Here is a 19,119-nt window from a genome sequence, read left to right as displayed (position 1 = left end):
TATAAAGCACTATAAGGTACCTGATGCAGGTGTTTTATTGTCCCACAATATGTTAAGCTCTTGAATTGATCTCAGAAAGGCAGCGGCAACAACATGGGTAGAAGCAATAAATGCTTTCTGCTTCCGAGCGCATCAATACTGATGCATTTTGACTCCAGCTGTCTTACAAGGAATGCACTGTGGAAATGCATCAAGTGAATCTGGTGACAGACGGTGATTGCAATAAATGGTGTAAAAGATTTGACTGGCGGCAGCAAAACACCACCTTGTTAATGTTCTGTGGGTATTTGATTTAAACGGGTTTCCTGTTTGCAATTTAAGAGACATAATTCCAGTCAAATTGTGCAAAAGATAACAGCTAGATAACTAAATAAGTGCATGAAACTGCAATGAAACCAATTCAAAAGACTAATGGTGGCTCTGTGTACTTATTCAGACCTGAACCCACAAGAAGAAGAGTTGGTATGACTGTTGGAAAACTAAAATGTTAGGGTATCAGTCAGACATGGTCAGATGGCTCCCCCCACCCCCCAGATGTTGCAGCAGCTGAGTCCTTACTTGCTATACTCAAGAAGATGGGGTAACATTCTGCAATATCTGTTTCACCTCCTAATGACTTCTGTTACTTAGGGATTCCCTGACCTGCTATTATGTAATTGCTTATGTAATACCTTAATTCAGAGTAGCGTTGCATTGCTACTGTGTTCATTTACTCGTATAAAAAAAAAAAAAAAACACTCAGATAGCAACATCTCATACTCTGACATACCTGATATATGTGACCATGTAACGTAAACATAGTGTACAATGCCTCATTAATAAACTGACATGAAATTTCAGTGATCTGAACATATACAGTATCATGATTTATGATGGAAATCAAAGCAAAACACAATGCAAACTCTGCTCTGTGAAATGATCAAGAAAATGAAATACAGCATCTTCCTACACTACAAGAAACCTGAGAAAACAACTTAAACATGAAACATGGCACATGGATTTCATTTCATGGCAAGGTGACAAAAACGTCTACAGACAAACCTAGGTGAGTGAAAATAAAACCTTTTACCCAGTATACTGTACTTGATGATCACTATCAGTCACTGACAATGAAATGTACTTTACACACAGCTGAACAGAAGTGGAACAAAACCTGCTCTTCCTGCAACCCTAATTTATCCAAGGTAACTTGGTACCAAAAAAAAAAACAAATTAAAAAGTTTGATCCTGCTTTGGAGTCATAACTGTAAACATTGGATTAACTATACACTGAAGTCTGTGGAGTCAGGTAGCCAGCCTGTTTTAGGATATATTAGGAAACACTTGCATAAGAGCTAATGCATAATGCACCGAATCTCTCAGGAGTGCCAGAAAGTCACTACCCTCTCAGGCTGTCATGCTATATCACAAGCCTGTCAAAATGGTTAATCCTCAAAGAAATGGAGTGGTGTGTGTTGCTGTGTTTAATAGTTGTGCTAACTACAGAGGCAAGTAGGGTTGCACATTCTCCCAGCCTCCATACAATAGCCTAGTCTCTCCACTGTTTGTGTTCCCTGACAGAGGGAGTGTTGGGGGCTTGTTTTCAGAGTTCACAAGATACAGGAGTCCTTTGTCTGCTCTCACATCGCCACACAGTCTCACTCAAAGTACGTGGCCTTAGGGTGGCGTTGTGGAAAGCAAAAATAGGCCCCATCCTGAATGAATAAACATCAACACCTGAAGAGGCAACAACCTCCACAACCTATTCACACTCCGTTTCATTGTGGGCAAGGGAATCGTAACTGTCCCACCACACTCAATTTCCAGCATTCAAGCCAACAACTATTTCACTTATGACCTCTTTTCTCTCCAACAACGGGACACTTCTCCATAATTACTCTTCATTGTGTGGTGACAGAATGATGCATAAGTTGTTATTAAATGTTTTGATAGCATTGTTGGGCATGTAACGTGGTTATGCATGCTCTGAAGGGGGGCGACAGGCTTGGCTTGCCAAATGTTCATATCAAATTTTATGAGGGACGTTTATGTTGTTTTGGCAGAATGCTGAACTGTAATTTAGACTAAATTATTGGTCTTGGACTCTGCAGACAGGCACACAGATGGAATATATTTTTGTGCTGGTTTCCCAGAAAACTCAAGGATCTGTAAAAAGTGTTAAAGGTACAAATGAACTCTTAGAAAAACATTTGCATGGGGATTTCATGTGTGTAAGCACAGAAGAGCAGAATGATAGAGTCTAGAGGAAACTTGTAACAGAAGTAGGCCTGAATAAAAATCCACAGCTCGATTCAGCATTCAGGTTACATTGTTTGTCAGGTGTAAGATTACAAGAGAGTGATTGACAACTCTGAAAACTCACCCTGTTGCCTTACTCCAGTGCTGAGATTGCTTTCCATCCAGTACAATAAAGACCAGAAGGAACAGAACATTCAGAACATGACTAGTAAATTGCCATGCACAGATACACCCACTCATACAGTAAGCTTCACTGAGCTGTCTCCTAATGGACTTCTCGATGCGACTCCTTTGTTTTCTTTTATAGGAGATCAATACATTTCTTCTTTGGGCCAGACATCTGATCCCATAAAGCGCTGACAGACCTCCCCTTCTGTGATCCCCCTGCACTGCATTAAATCCAACTCTTATTCTCTTATACTCTCCAGGGTAGGGCATAGCAGTTATATAAATAATAATAATAATAATAATAATAATAATAAAACACAGATGTACAGTTTTAACATTAATGTGGTTCATTCAGAGTTCAGGACTCTTGGCAGTTTAAAAGCTGTGAGAGACTGTTGCTGTCATTCAATCGCAACTCTGGAGAACCTCCGATTATATTAAGTGTGAATTTGATTTATGAACATCAGTGGCATAGGCTAATATGACAATAAATCATGTACAGCCCCAACTCAAGCAAGAGGTAGTATGAGTTCACACTTAGTTGAAAATGTTATTCAGAGGAGAGAAAAAAAAATCTCTCTCCACTGATGCCCTATTGATTATGAAGGCCAAGAAAAGCTCTGGCTGGGAAAATAATGAGGCTAACCTGAAGAGCCTGATGGAGGAATAATATGAGAGCAAAGTACAGAGAGCTCTGAAGAGGAGACGAGGAAAAAAAAAAGAAACCATGTTTGGTATGAAAAAGTCAAATAGAAACTAACAACTGTCATCATGATACTCATCATAAGAATCTGAGGATATGAGCCAAAAGTCAGAGGATTAGAACAAGGAAGTAGAAAAGAAAAAAAAAACAGAAAGAGGGTGTGACGTGTCATACGCTAGAAGAAACAAGATATTAATAGAAAGAGGAAGTTCCATATATAGAAACCACCCACGAATCTCTTTAAGCCTACTCATTTTGCTGTCACTGTATGGCAGATGAAACTCAAAGGAAACCACGAAGCAACAATGCTACATTACTTCGATCAACAAAGGCACGACCTACATGTATCGGAAGTGGTCACAGAGGCAGGTAGTTGGTGTGACACAAGAAAGTGCATGAAGCGAGGGGGCGTGACCGTGAGTCTGCTTTCACACACTGTGGGATGAATGTTCAAAAGAACTGCTGCTTGCTTTTTGAAAAAGCGAAAGAAAAAAAGAGCTCACTCGAAGAGGATATATGAAATTGTGGCACTGAATAATTGGCCATCATTGGACCAGACTTGCAGGCATTGTTTCCATGATGCCATTAGGAAAGTGTTGGTAACTAACGGGTAACTCCAGGACAGGGGTTCTCAATCTTTTTTGGCCAGTGACCCCATTTTAAAGGCCAAAATTTTTACGACTACTGCTAGTAAGTAATTAATTCTCATAGTTACAATTAGTAGAAATTATAATCATAAAATAATTTTAAAATCAAAGCACATTATTGTACATAATTGCCCAATACACTGAATGAAATGTAACTTTCTTCAACTAATTTAAAATTGATCTTACAAAATCAATATAAAAAAACACATAGCACATCATTTAACTCTAATATATTAAAGAGGGACAGAGGACAAGGAGACTAAGCTGCATGCTCATCACATCTAATCTTATCTTGACTTTTACAAACAACCTACACCGCTACTTTGATTTGATATGTCTAGGTGTTAGAAAACGGCACCAACAGTTACACTAGTCGGTTTAGTCAGGTTCATATACTGGAGTTCAAATAATATTGTCATGAGCATAAAGATAGTTTTATACCAAAAGCAAATGTTGGGGCACCGAGCACTCATTTCTGTGCTTTCTTGCACTGGTAAGAGTAAACATAACATTCAAACATCAGTAAATATTATAAACATGCATTACCAGTATATACTATATCACCACATACAGTTTGTTAAACCAGAGTGCAGATTTTAAACAATGCCAGAGCTCAGGCTATTACAGTCAGCTACAAACTGAAATATCGTTGTTTCAATTATACACTGCAAAATATAGCATTAATATTGAACTTTGTAGTATTTTTTTGTTCGCTAGAAACTATGAACCTATTTTTTTTTATTATTATTTTTTTAAATATGGCATAAAGCCCACTTCAATTTACATGAAAACATGGTGGAGTTTGGTTCTAAAATGGTCTTAAGAGGAGCTCCAAATTGAATGAAGCCTAAATTTTAATAATAATAATAATAATTTAAAAAAAAATACTAACAGCCTATTAATATTAACATTACAATACAAATAATAAATACTGATACTATATTAAATATTCCATAAATCAAGACTTACAACTACATTAGTATTATAACTATGTTATAAATAATGGTTGGTAATCTCCTGCGACTCCATCCACAGCTCAGGCGACCCTACATGGGGTCATCACCCAAAGCTGGAGAGAGAACCTAAGCTTTAGTGCCAGGTGGCAGGTGAAGAGCAGGCCACTGTGACACAAGACACGTTTTATTTAGTTTTTTACCTTTCTCGACCCACACCTCCACTATATAAAAAACACAAGGGGTAGCAGAGGGCAAACATGCAACACTGCTCAACTGCATACAAAAAACAAGAACAGGCTGTAGGGTGTGAGCCAGCTTCCAACCGCAAACACCCCACCCTGCTGGGCACTCAGAGGCCCTGCTAAGTGGCAAGCATACTCACACCAAAGCCAATTTATCCACTCTGTCACCTCTGCCATGCCTACAAGCACCTCCATTCATACACATGCCGGAGAGCTTGCAATCAGGTCCCTGAGTGACTTTCTGCAGCAGTGGCTAGCATGTACTGTAGTACTGAAGCAAGCTTTGAGTAATGTTCTTGTGTGTCTTTGAGTAGCTCATATGTGTATCTATATGTAATCTGCCATGATTTGCATCAAGTAGGTACACATGGCATCACATACACAAGGTCCTTCTGTTCTCGAACAATGACCTTGATTGTTTAAAAAACATGATTAATAAGTCTACACATTGCAAAAGCTTATGTTAGTTATTATATGAGACTGAGGGTCTTTATTTATTATAATGACGTTAATAGAGATAATATCACCTCAATGGGAGCAATTCACGCAGAAATTGATGACTTAAAAAAAAGTGAAGATGAGAAAAGATGAAAAAAGTGATGAAGATGAGAAAAGTTTTAGGCACCCTATTTTTTTTAGTACAAACTTTGTTATAGATTTTTATTTTATGACTTCTACATTATTAAAACATATCATATAAAAACATTTTAGATTCCCAGACATTAGTTTTCTAGCACAAAATTAAATGTTGATTGTAAGTCAGTAAAGAAAGCGGTATATTACGCAAGAGACACTTTTCAGACAAAAAAAAGCACAATGAAGGCTGCTGGGTTTTGCTGCAAAAATAAGACGCAATTGTGACAGTCAAAGTCTCCAGAAGAACCGTGTCTGGTTCTGCAAGATGCTCAATAAAACTTACAGCTCATTTCCTTATAAGACTGCACTAATTCTACCAGAGACTACTATTTTAATTTTTTGTCACACCAAATATTGACTTTATTTCATTTACTACTGTTTACTGCTCTTTACAGTATTTTAATTATTTTGAAGGCATCTTTGCACTACAGCATTTCTTTGCATGTGCATAAAACTTTTGCACAGTACTGTACCTTTATTCATCCTTTGTAGGGGAAATTGAAGAAACTGATTCATTCATCTTCCGTAACTGCTTTATCCTGATCATGGTCAAAGTGAATCCTGGGAACACCCTGGAGGGGACACTTGCACATACACATACAAATACGCATGCACATACACACTCACACCTATGGGCAACTTAACATATCCAGTCCACGTATATGCATTTTTTGGAAAGCGAACCCAGAGGAAACTCATGCACACATGGAGAGAACATAAGTCCTCACAGAGAGTAACCCAAGCTCAGGATCGAACCAGGGACCCTGGAGCTGTGAGACAGCAATGCTGTGCAATTGTGCCACCAAGATGATAAGATGCCAGTGGAAAATATTGGAAAACAGCAAGCTGCCTTCTTCAGAAATCTCATAGTCCCATAATTCTCATTACATAAACTTCAGAAATTAGACTGAATGAGCCTTAATTCAATTCTACATTAAGACATATGGGTGGCTCAGCTTTATATTCACGCTTGCGAATCAAATCTGTTTTTGCAGCAAGGCCTCCTCTGACAGAAGAGGTTATTTCTGTTCTCCTGCAGGTCTCCTGGCTCACTATTACAGCATGCTAGTAAAGAGAGATGGCAAAGCACAGGGACTACACCATTCCTGTGCTCTACTAGGTTCTCTATGGGGAGCACAAAACAAACAAACACACACACACACACAAAGTAAAATAAAATAAATATTATAGTGTAACTGTTGTAGGACTGCAGGATCTTAGTGGTTTCACTTTATTAAGATGACCACAAAAAACCACACATTTACAGTTGTCTACGGAAGAAACATCATACAAAGCACATTGTAAATGCATAAATATGTCAATATGAATCACATAAATGTATAAAACCTAGAACGGTTGGTGACTAGTGTAAGAAGAGGCATACTTGGTTTACATATGTCTCAATTGTTTAATACACAGCATTTGTCCCACCTTATGCAGTTCTAGCTGTGCTAAGAGTTTGTTTTGGCTTTACTTTGTTCACCAATTTCACAGCAAGCCACATGAGGTCAGCTACAGGGAATACACTGCAATGCTGAAATAAACAGGACTTCACTGGGGATCTAGCCAGTGTCAACACCTATATACTGCTTGGCAACAAAGTGCTAAGTCCAGCAAACAAAGTGCAAATACGTCACTTCTTTGGTCCATATCCTCCAAGAGGCAGAAAAAGAAAAAATAATACTGAATGGCGTGATATACATATGGCAGAGGGAAGCTTCGGCCATATCCACAAGATATCCAGCTCAATGTGACACTTAATATGTCAGTAATAATGTACTGGGGATGTGCTAAGGGACTGTGGGGGCTCTCGGTTACAAATGCAACTGGCCCACTTTCCTCCGTCACATGGAAAGAAGTGTGTCAGAGGAGCAGGCGCTAACTCGCCACTGATCTGAAATCAGGACAGAATGGACACGAGGGATCCAGACACACACCCACAAAAACAGGTGCCCCCCCCCACACACAAATTCAAGCCCACATACCCTCCCACACACACAGCAAGGGGATGTGCAAACTGGAAAACACCAAACAGGTACTTAACACCAGTTCTGCTCTATAATGCAACTTATATAACACATAAATTGGACATTTCAATGGATGACTGAGGCTGAGACGAATAATGAGGTCATGCAACTGCTCAAGTGAAATAACATGTTGTTTTTATGCATGCTGACAGGGAAAACAGGGAAACTGCATATCTGCACACCATGCCACACGCGTCAATGTGAAATTACAACGGTTGGAAATAAGTGAATCTGAGGTCACATGACCCTTGTCGGGGGGGGGAGGGGGGGATTGGTACCATGCTCTGGCAGCTGTCATCAGCTCATAAAAATCTGGTGAAGGGAAATCTGACCCTGCATAGAGCGTCCATGCCCCCTCCCTGCAGGTCTCTTACAAACCTTCTTCCCTTCCAGTCCTTCTGCCCGAGTCCAAGTCTTTCCAAGAGCTCACTGAAGAAGTCCCTCGAGGGCATGTCTCTAATGAAAGTGCTGGAGAACACATTTCCCCTATCTGGATGCTCTAACTGATCACTTACTCAGAACCTATACAAATGGGACAGGAGACTCTTTTCTAACGAAAAATGGGCTTCTAGACATAAGGCACCTCACAGAATGGGAAATCAAAAAAAGCAATAAAAATCACATCTGATATGCAAAGCTCAAAAACAATGAAACAAAATAAGAGCGTCATGCTGCAAATCAAGTGCAAATAAATGTACAAGTATGTACATGTATAAATGTTTCCTACAGATACAGTAGATGATGACTGGTCACCCTGTCTAGGTAAACTGACAACAGCCCAAGTATTTTTGTCCATTATGTTCATTAATAAATCTGTGCTTAAGGGGGTCTTTTGTTTATTCAAAACTATTGTTTCAAAAACTTTGAGAACCTCCGCTCTAGACAGTCGACATTGCTTTTCATAATTTCCATCTCATAAAAGTCAGACTGCATTGGGGGAAAACCTAGTTTAGAACTCCACAGTTATGTGTAGAACAAGTGAAGTGTAATCTATGACTCATTTAGTAAATACCAAAATTCCATTTAACACAATTTTTAAAAAGGTGAAGACTTGGTTCATTTTAAATACTCTACAATTAGGAATAGGTATAAGTGAATTGAAAAAATGTTTATGATTTTTTTTTTTTAATATAATTAGAAACAAGCAAAACTGGAAAAGACTTAGATTTGTACAACTGTATGATTGTGTTTTTCTACTGAATATTCAAAAAAGAACTGGCCCAAAAAAGAACCAGTGAAATTTTATTCAGAGATGACTGGAACAGATTACTAGAGAGAAAAAAAAAGACTACGTCATCATTACAGCACAAACCGGGACTTAAGTTAAACATAAAAGAAGTGCTTCAATTAACATTGCTCCTTTGACTGTTCGACCTCTTGGGTAATCACTGATCATTAGCATTTTGCTTATACTGTAGGTTCAACTGATTTACCCTCCAGGTGTCGACACATTTAATAATCAACTAAATATTTTTTACGTATTTTAATATTCGTCCTTATTTTACTGCTATTCTGAAGTGTCTGTTTCTTGTTTTAACTTTGTTTGGTTTTCGATTTACTAAAATCTCAAAAGCTCAAGTGTCCAGGGTTCAATGCTGAGCTTGGCTGACTGTCTGTGTGGAATTGCCCATGTTTTCCCCGTGTTTGCGTGGGCTTCCTCTGGGTTCTCTGGTTTCCCCGCACCTCTCAAAAAACATGTCCGCTGGTAAACTGACTAAAATAAATTGCCCCTTAAGGGTGCGTGAGTGCTCATGGTGCCCTGCAATGGACTGGCATTCCATCCACGGTGTATTCCTGCCTCCTGCTCCGTGTTCCCAGGATAGGCTCCAACGCAACCCTGATCTGGACAAAGCCGCTACTGAAAGTGAGTGAGAAGTAAGTGAAGATCACAAATGGGCACTAATCCATTAAACTGTGTGTGTAGTAAGAATAACTTCCTGAATAACAAAGTAGGGAGATGAAACAATATATAATTCAAGTTTCTGTGTGGCTCAGTAGCGGCACCGAATTCAGATATCGACAAGACAAGAGAAATTGAAATTCAAAATGATGATTAAAGTTGGTTTCAATTATGATATTAAAACAAAATAAAAAAGTGTAGACATGAGTGTGGATTCTGGTAACGATGGTTCAGTTCAAATCAGAAGTGAACATGCGGTGAAAATCTAATATAAACCCAAGTTTACCATGGCAAACTGATGATTTTTTAAAATGAATTATTTTACTTCTCGTTGTTAAGACTTGATGACACTAAAAACCAAGAAACTAACTAAGCTATAATCAGCTGTGCCTGAGGGGTCTACACCAGGACCATACGCCCACCTGTGTGTCTACATCACCTAGTTCACCATGCTGCTGTGGAGATTTAGCACATGTCTGAAAGATGTACAAAAGCAACACTCTCCTCACTTTACATATCTCACTTTTGTATTTAATTTTTTTTTTTAAGCAAACTGAAGTAGAGCTCTGAAACCGTCTGTGACATTCTGTGCAAGAGTGTGTGCGTGTGTGTGTGTGTGAGCAGCATCATGAAAAAGGCTTGCAGAGCTCATAGTAACACAGCTGTGCCATTCACCCTTGGGCATCGTGTCTAAAGCTGCATCAGATAGTGTTTTTTTAGAGGAAGTTCTGATTAGAAGCGGTGAATAGCCACTGAGCATGATGCCCTCCTAGATTACAGTATACACATCACACAGTGACATCCACTATTACAGTGGCACGACTGTGAGCACTTTATTTTAAAGCTGTCATAAATTTTTAATTACCGCACATCTTGGTTTGAGAAAGACAAGGAATTAATATACTGGATACGTACAAGAATCCTCAAATTAAATTTGATACTTTTAAAGATTTTGCACTTCATGGACAGGGATGGACAAACCACTACCCCCTGTGACTGGGACATGTAGAATTTGTGCTGGGCTGTATGGGGGGGGGGGGGGGGTACCCTACTCCTTATTGACTTTTGCAAAACAACAATTTTCACTTGTTGTGCACATTTATTTTAATGTAATGCACTTCATGGTGTTGCAAAGCACCTTTGTATCTACAGTGTGCACTTTCTCCCTCATATATATATATATATATATATATATATATATATATATATATATATATATATATATATACACACACATATACGTGTATACACAGACACACACACATTGTAAATATATATATATATATATATATATATATATATATATATATATATATATAATACATATATACACATACAGTGCTGTGAAAAAGTATTTGATTTCTTTTGTTTGTGTACATCTCATACTAAATAGTTTCAGATCTTCATACGAAATACTACATAAAACAAAGGTAACCGGAGTAAACACACAATATATTTTTTATTTATTTATTTTCATTGAAGCAAAAATAAGTTATCCAACACCTATCACCCATGTGAAAAACTAATTGCCCCCTTAAACTTAAAATCCGGTTGTGCCACTTTTAGCAGAAATAACTACAACCACTTCCGATAACTGGAGATCAGTCTTTTACTTACTTCTAGGACAAGGACTTACTCCTATGCTTTGGATCATTGTCTTGCTGCATAATCCAGTTGTGCTTGAGTTTCAAATTACAGACTGAAGACCGGATATTCACCTTTAGGGTTTTCTGCTATAGAGCAGAATTCATATTTCCCTCAATTGTTGCAAGTTGCCCAGGCCCTGAAGCAGTAAAGCATCCCTATGCCTGACCATAGGTATGATGTTCTTTTTGTGGAATTCTATGTTTGGTTTACACCAGATGTAATGGGACCCCTGTCTTCCAAACAGTTCCACTTTCAACTCATCAATCCATAGAACATATCCACAAAAGGTTTGAAGATCATCAAGGTGTGTTTTGGCAAATTCAGACGAGCCTTAATGTTCTTCTGGGTTAGCAGTGGTTTTCACTTCACCACTCTTCCATAAATAAATTTTTACCCAGTGTCTTTCTGATAGTGGAGTCATGAACAGTTACCTTTCTTGATGCAAGAGAGGCCTGTAGGTCCTTTGATGTTGTCCTTAACTCTTTTGTGACTTGCTGGATGAGTAGTTGCTGTGTTCCTGGAGGAATTTGGAAGGTCTTTCAGTTCTGGGAAGATTCACTACTGTGCAGAGTTTTTCCATTTGGAGATAATGGCTCTCACTGTAGTTCTTTGGAGTCCCAGAGCCTTTGAAATAGCTTTGTAACCCTTCCCAGTCTGATGTATTTCAATCACCTTCTTCCACATAATTTCTGGAATTTCTTTCAACTTTGGCATAGTGTGTTACTGGGTAAGATCTTTCAACCAGCTTCATGCTGTTGTAAAAGTTCTATTTAAGTTTTAATTTATTGAACAGGTCAGGCCGTAATCAGGCCTGGTTGTGTCTACTCTAGCTGAACCCTATTATGAATGCAGCTTCATTGATTTCATCAATTAGTAACTACAGGTGCGATTTTCACACAGGCTCAATTGGTATTGGATAACTTTTTTGGTTTTTGCTAATAAATAACTATCATTTAAAAACTGTATTTTGTGTTTACTCAGGTTGCCTTCGTTTTATCTTAAATTTTCTTTTAATTTATGACACAATTTAGTATGAGATATACACAAAAACACAAGAAATCTGGATGGGGCAAATAATTTTTCACAGCAGTGTATATACTGTACATCATAGAAAGGTCTTCAAGTATTTTTATCATATTACAGTCTGTACAGGACTTTTTTTTTTATTTATTACTTCTGGATTGTAATATTCTCATTTACTTTTAATCATTTATTGTTGGTTTCCCACCTTTAGTTGCACCAAAAGATTCTGACTGATGGTAGCATGTGGGTTGGTTAATTACTGTTAATATATTTATTGTTATGAGGGAATGTTCTGATTCTGCTATAATGCATTTTCATTTTTCACATATGTATGTATATTCCCAATAAATATATCTAAACAAAAAAAAGGAGGTTTTTTTGTGTGATTGTTGCGGCCAAAAATCCTTGATATGTGATGCAATTTGCTGAGCTTTTTGAACTGGCGAAATTGCAATTGAACCAAATTGTTTTGCACGGTCTTTCACAGTGATTGTTGGTAAATGAGACCTTTTAGCTGTACTCGTGTTCGACGTACATGAATCGAAGACAGCTTTGACTGAATGTGCATTTGCAAGCTTGAAAGCTCCTCTGAATATTGCAGAGTTTGCTTGATTTTGTGTTGAGTTCTGTAATGACAAAATCACCCATATCTGTCTATATTGGTGGATTTAAATATGAAACTAGCTCGCCATACATTATTACATTAGCTACCACTTTTTAAGAACTAGTTTGAAGTGATGATACACCAAATATAAAAATATGTGTTAAAATGAGCTATTTATGCGTTTTCAACTAAAGTGTATTTAAAAAGATTTTAAAAAGCAAAACACTTTTTGAAAACATTTCAATTGAATAAGAGGTATATAACATTCCAACAATGACAGATGAAGAATGGACTAAAAAGTTTAAAATCCAAAAAGCATATAAAGAGCAAATGAGCATGAGGATGAGATTGAGAATTCAGGTTATCCCAGACCACAATATTTGATATCCTAGGGCCTCCAGCTCTGACTCATATTCAATAATCTCAGAGGCTCAGTGCAGTAAATCTATAAGAGAAGCTATTGGCTTTCTTACTCTCTGCTATAGTTTCATAAACTCTTCCATCAGTGTGGGGCTGGAATACCGGTGGGGGTCAGGGCCTTTCCCTTCCCACTCTCTGTCCTTTTTCCTCTCTCCTTCTTTCTACTCAGAAATCAACAATCTGTTTCTTTTGAGGTTGGAAAGAGAATATGTTGAACACTAGTGTGTAAAAATCTGCTCAGTCATCAGAAATGTCACGTTGATTGATTACTTTTTGGGCTGAAGTCACTTCATCAAGGCATCAGATTAAAAAATAAAACCACACTTAGCTATTGTATATTGTACGAGCCAGTGGGTAAAAATGTGTGAGTCAGCATTTGATAAAACGCATCTGCTCCTTTTCAAATGCACTCTGTAAAGCCAAATTAACCCACAGCATGTAATGGAATGAAGATTACAACAGTGCAATTATTCATCCTAATATCAGACAGTCAAAGGGTTCCTGCAACCAAAAAACACACACACAGGTGTGGGTGAACATACTGTTCTCTATATCTTTTCCTTTAAGCTTATGATGTCAATGAGAACTAAACCCACGGGAGCTTAACACGAACAACTGTAGTGACTGAATGTGTATCGAGGGTTTTAAGAGGCTGAGAGTAAGATTGTGTCAGAGCTTACAGGCTGAGAGCTTTGGGAATTACAGACTGGCTTGTTTACACCAACTATGAGATCACCCTATGTTCACACTAGCAAGCGACAAATCAACGATCACGCTATAATGTACCAGCGAGACATTGAGCCATAACTTCAGCAACAAAGCAACAGTGCAACATTTGAATTAGGATCTTCTCAATTCTATGCAAAATTATGTACGAGGAGGTAAAGCAATGACTTTAAATGATTGGCCCAACTGACTCCTTGGACCAATCCTATGGTGTGTGTGGTCCTCAGTTTCTTCAATTCTCTACTCACAATGTTCCCTACAATTAGTTTCCATTTACTGTTTCACGTACAAAAATTGAAGAAAAAATTAAAACCATGCTTTCATCTTATCCTGTTATAATATGAACTCTCAGTAGCTGACTATAGAGACATATATAAGGGATGATCCACGGCTAGGTGTGCAGTACACGATTTTAATGCATGACGTGAAAGCAAAGAAACACCCGAGGCGAAGCGGAGTGCATTAAAATCGTGTACCGCATCGTGTACCTTCACACCGTGGATCATCCTGCTTATTTCCGTGGTCACTTGCCAGCGTTGACAAGTTAAAGCTGTCAGTGATATTTGTAGTGCAAAATTTGACTGAAAGGATAAAAATAACAGTTAATTCTGGTTAGTTAGTTTATATACGGGACATTAGATCAAGAATGCTGCCTGCTCTAAATCATACACAGAGATAAGGTAGTGCGATAAGATTACATTTATTTAAATTAATTAAATAGAGAGAGAGAGAGAGATTGTGCATGTGTGAATTACCAGCGTCTATGCAGCGTCTCTACTAATAATGATTTTAACTACTGTATGCAACTGTGACTGTATATTACTGTACTGTTGTTTATAGGCAGCGCATTAATTTAGAACGGTGATTAAACGGACTGGAACTACCTGTGCGTTACATGGACTGAACGCACACCTTACAGCCAATCAGAATCGAGTATTCGGACAGAACATGCGTATTAAAAACAATACACTTTGGAAGGGAGTATCAGAGATGATTGGTGTCTCTGGTGAGCATACATAGATCACTTTTCTTTGCTACTCTGCCAACAAATTAGTGTGAAGCCTAGCACATATCACATAAGTCAAACTTAAACACATTTTATATAAAAGTGGTGTGTATAAATTATATAGTGCACTTTAGTTTATACATTTTAGCTACCATTTCTCATCAGAACTAAAGAAAATTGTGGACAGTACATACCCTTAATCAACAACAGCAGCATTTGCAAGAGGCAAACTACAAGCGACACGAGCAACATGTTACTTTCCAGTGTGAACGTAAGGTCACATACAACCTCATAGGCTCAAGTCATATATAGAAAGAATAGTAAGTATCAAAGTATAATAAGAAGCAGAATGATTGACGTTCCACTAAACCTGACTAAAGTGCTCTCTGTAATGTCTCTACGGCTCTCCTACCACAGAGCTACATTCTGAATCAGTGAGTCCCTCTCTCTCTCTGTCTCTCTCTCTCTCTGCTCCTGAGTTCAGGGTTACTGAATTCAGTTCTAGTTTGTGGTTGACCACTCATGCACATACATCTAGAGTTTATTCAAGCACTACAAAGTCTCTCCGCTGTGTGCAGCCCTCTTCCTGTCTGTTTTTATTAAACTGATCTATTAAATGTAAAATATAGCAAAGCAAAATGAAAACGGGAACAGTGCAATCAAGTTTTCATCAGGGAGCTGTCGGAGACAAATGTCATCTTGATTTTTAGAAATTGGTCTCAGATCAGTGCAAAACCTCGATTTCTATGAAGACATGCAACTTAAGCACATGTGTAGCAAGCAATCTACACAACCACCATAGATAGGTAGGGAGCTAGACAGTGGAGATTGAAGATACGGACAGATTTAGAGAGACAGAAACAAGCCGACAGGCAGACAGCTAAATAGACAGACAGATAGAGAAGATAGCGATCGAGAATACCACTCACTTCTGGCAAACGTCTCTGCCTTTTCCGTTCCCACTTATCAATCAGACCTGGGGCTTGATGTAGATAATGCTCTTAAATACAATAAAATGTGCAGCACAAGAATGGAAAACACTAAACTATTGAGTGCTGACACTGAAACTGCTCCGCCTTTGAGTGACTGGGTGCTGTCATTATACACTCTTCACACATACTGTATCTTTCCCCAACACCTTACCTTCTTCTACTTGGGGCTGTCTGGAGGCATCACACAAAGCCTGGGTTAAGTATTTTTAGAGAAAGTGTGTTTGTTCAGGTACATCTCCACATCCTACAGCAAGCACACAAAGAAAGCCATCATCAGACACTGAGAAAAGTATAGTGTCTATGCAGACCAGATTACACACTGATGTTAGATAATCATTACGGTGAATTCCATGTCTGTTTTGCTGAATACAGCACCCAAATCGAGAAATAATCACCTGAAACATGAGACTAAAAGTGAAACTGATGAGCTTCTGTCTGTTTGCAAAACACTACAGAATGTAAATTGCAGTTCTGCATTCTGGAAATCATGCGGGAGAAACAAAATAGAGCAAAGATCCTCAGAAAGCTTGCCAAACACCAAGCTGACGACCATAACCAGAGTGCATGAATGCATTTTTCACAGCAGTAGCTGATGCCAAAGCCCAGATGCTCTTGTGATTGTACCCTGACTAGCATCAGGGTTTTCCCTGACATAAATTTAAGGTGACCGCACAAGTGGGGTTTTGTCTGTCTGACTGGAACGTGAGAATTTTTTTCCCCCCCTAAACTACCTAAAAAAACCTTGTATCTTTATTGGCTTTATCCACTGCGGTGTCAGTTAGAGGATAGAAAACACACAGAGTGATACTTTACGCTCACTTGCCATAACTAAACTGAGCTGACTGCAGATGTGACCTTTCAACTTTTATACCTTTATTACATTCATTCCATTCCTTAATTCATTAGTAACCACTTAATAACATTCAGTGTCATGGGGAATCCAGGAACACCCAGGCCCATGACAGGAATATACCCTATCACAACACACATACACACACACACACACACACACATCCACACACACATCCACACACACATCCACACACACATCCACACACACATCCACACACACACAACCCCACACACACACACACACACACACACACACAGGCAATTTAAGGGGCTTTCATACTGGCAGTTTAGTCTGAAACAGAGTACGGTTTGCATGAAACATTGGTAATGTGAAAGCTGTCATGCGGACCAGGAAGCGCACTGCGGTACCGATTACGAGACTTCCTGTACGAGGTGATCTGAGTACAGTTGCACTGGAACTGTGCTGTGATTCCCATGAATGTGAACGCGACTCGTATTCGGGTCCACTCTTGTTCTGGATTTAAAGAACCTGCGCGTGTGTTTTAGCTGATGACCACTGTGATAGGGTGGCACCCTGTCCAGGGTGCCCCCGCCATGTGCCCAGAATTCCCTGGGAGAGGCATCAGGCTCCCTGTGACCCTGTTTAGGATAAGCAGTACAGAAAATGGATGGATGTTCATTGTTCTTGGTTCTAACAACATCTTTGTAGATAGTATCGAAACTAGCTAAACTTACAAGTTAACTGTCTCCTTATTACAGAACAGCAAAAGCCTCGCTGCTGTTATATTTTTGGACATATCAAACATTTTAATCCTGTAACAACACAGCAAGTACCAGTGACTGGCTCAGGAGAGAACCATAAAAAAAACCTCACAGATAATGTTGCATAGTCAGAGAAGGGGACATAACATGATCCCTCACTCCCATTGGTAGTCGCCACAATGCTTCTCTTGCCTACTTCACTCAGCGTCACTAGCCCTACCCGCTACAAATTGCTAACAGTCTCTTTGCCTGCTGTCGCCAGAAATCGCCAGCTTTTGGAGAAAATGAATCTCGAGCCTCGGTCACATCGAGCCACTGCCAGTGGGAATGCAGAGTTAGCCTTATACACAAAAGGGATTTGAAAGAGTTCTGAGGGAAAATAAAAAGAGTTTCAGCAGAAACACTGCACCAATATAACCAATATATCATTGTAATTTTTAGCATGTAAGAATTAGCTTATTGTGGCCACTTGTCAAAGCAGCAAGAAACTAGCTACAGTGCTGTTGTTGAGAGTCCATTTCAGTTCATTTTAATGAGAAGGGAAAAGTTGGGTCTTGCACAGCTACTCTTTTCTTATGAGCCACTGCAGACATTTAGTGTGTTTCCATGGTTACTGGATAGTCTGTCAGGCTGTATTTCTAACAGTATGCTTCATTTTTTGAATGCTTACTTTTAATGTTTTGCAAAGAGATAAAGATAGAGAGCAGCTAAAGCCAGCCTGTGAACCTAGTGTGACATTTTCTGCACTGAGACTTCATTAACAGAGTAACTTAGACACATTACCATGCACTCATTAGAAGCGGCCCATTTTATACTGTTCAATGACCATCTACTTTCTTCCAATTTAGCCAACTCCCAATATACTTTACATCTCATGTACAGTTTTATCAGTCCAGGAGAACAAACCCACGCACACTTTGATATGAATTACACCAGTGGTTCCCAAACTTTTCCAGGGCAAGGCCCCCCAAATGGCATTATCATTTGACCGAGGCCCCCCTTTTGCAAGATGTCTTTAAAACACATTAAAAATACAGTCTTCTGAATATATCCTGCTTTTTTATTAATAATTACATCTTACATCACATTAGGAATTATATAAATATACAAATATATATACATATATAAATATACAAATATATATATATATATATATATATATATATATATATATATATATATATATATATATATATATATATATATATATATAAAAATCATGTATTTATTTATTTGGCACACCAAATTGTTGAGGCCCCCTGGGCGCCCCCTGGCGGCCCCCACTTTTGAAAACCACTGAATTACACTACACCTGCCACCAGTACTGGCTCAGATGCGACATTGCTGTATACTAGCCTGCCTACTAGTCACTTTCAGTTTTTCCTCAAAGATAATTGTCAAATCAATAGAAATTGGTCTCACATCAGCACAAACATGACTTTACACAGAAATAGCACAAAAGGGAAGTGTACAGCATTTATCTCCGTCCACTCCTTGTGTCTGAAGCAAAATATAGCATATGTGGGGGCCTCATCTGGCATCTGAGTAGTTAGGAGGCTTGAGCAGTTAGTGGGCACTACAAGAGACCTGAATCATAAATCTGTATGAA

At 38.6% G+C, this 19,119-nt stretch overlaps 1 protein-coding gene across 13 annotated transcripts in view; it reads right to left on the bottom strand.

Annotated features, from left to right (window-relative positions):
• Nucleotides 1-19,119, bottom strand: part of LOC108269849 (transcription factor HIVEP3) — a 63,182-nt gene that overhangs the window by 25,066 nt on the left and 18,997 nt on the right. For 3 of the 13 annotated variants that reach the window (XM_053682773.1, XM_017475945.3, XM_047157288.2), the window contains exon 2: nt 16,087-16,179. The exons of 9 other annotated variants lie outside the window; for them this stretch is intronic. The gene's annotated coding sequence lies outside the window, so the exon portion shown is untranslated. Of the gene's footprint in view, nt 1-6,063; nt 10,537-16,086; nt 16,180-19,119 lie in introns of those variants that run through there. One more of the 13 variants, XM_017475986.3, reaches the window with a different exon arrangement.

The sequence above is a fragment of the Ictalurus punctatus genome, chromosome 1 (genome assembly GCF_001660625.3).
Source record: "Ictalurus punctatus breed USDA103 chromosome 1, Coco_2.0, whole genome shotgun sequence".
NCBI lineage: Eukaryota > Metazoa > Chordata > Actinopteri > Siluriformes > Ictaluridae > Ictalurus > Ictalurus punctatus.
The sequence above is the reverse complement of the archived record's forward strand: the minus strand, read 5'-3'. Positions and strand labels throughout refer to the sequence as shown.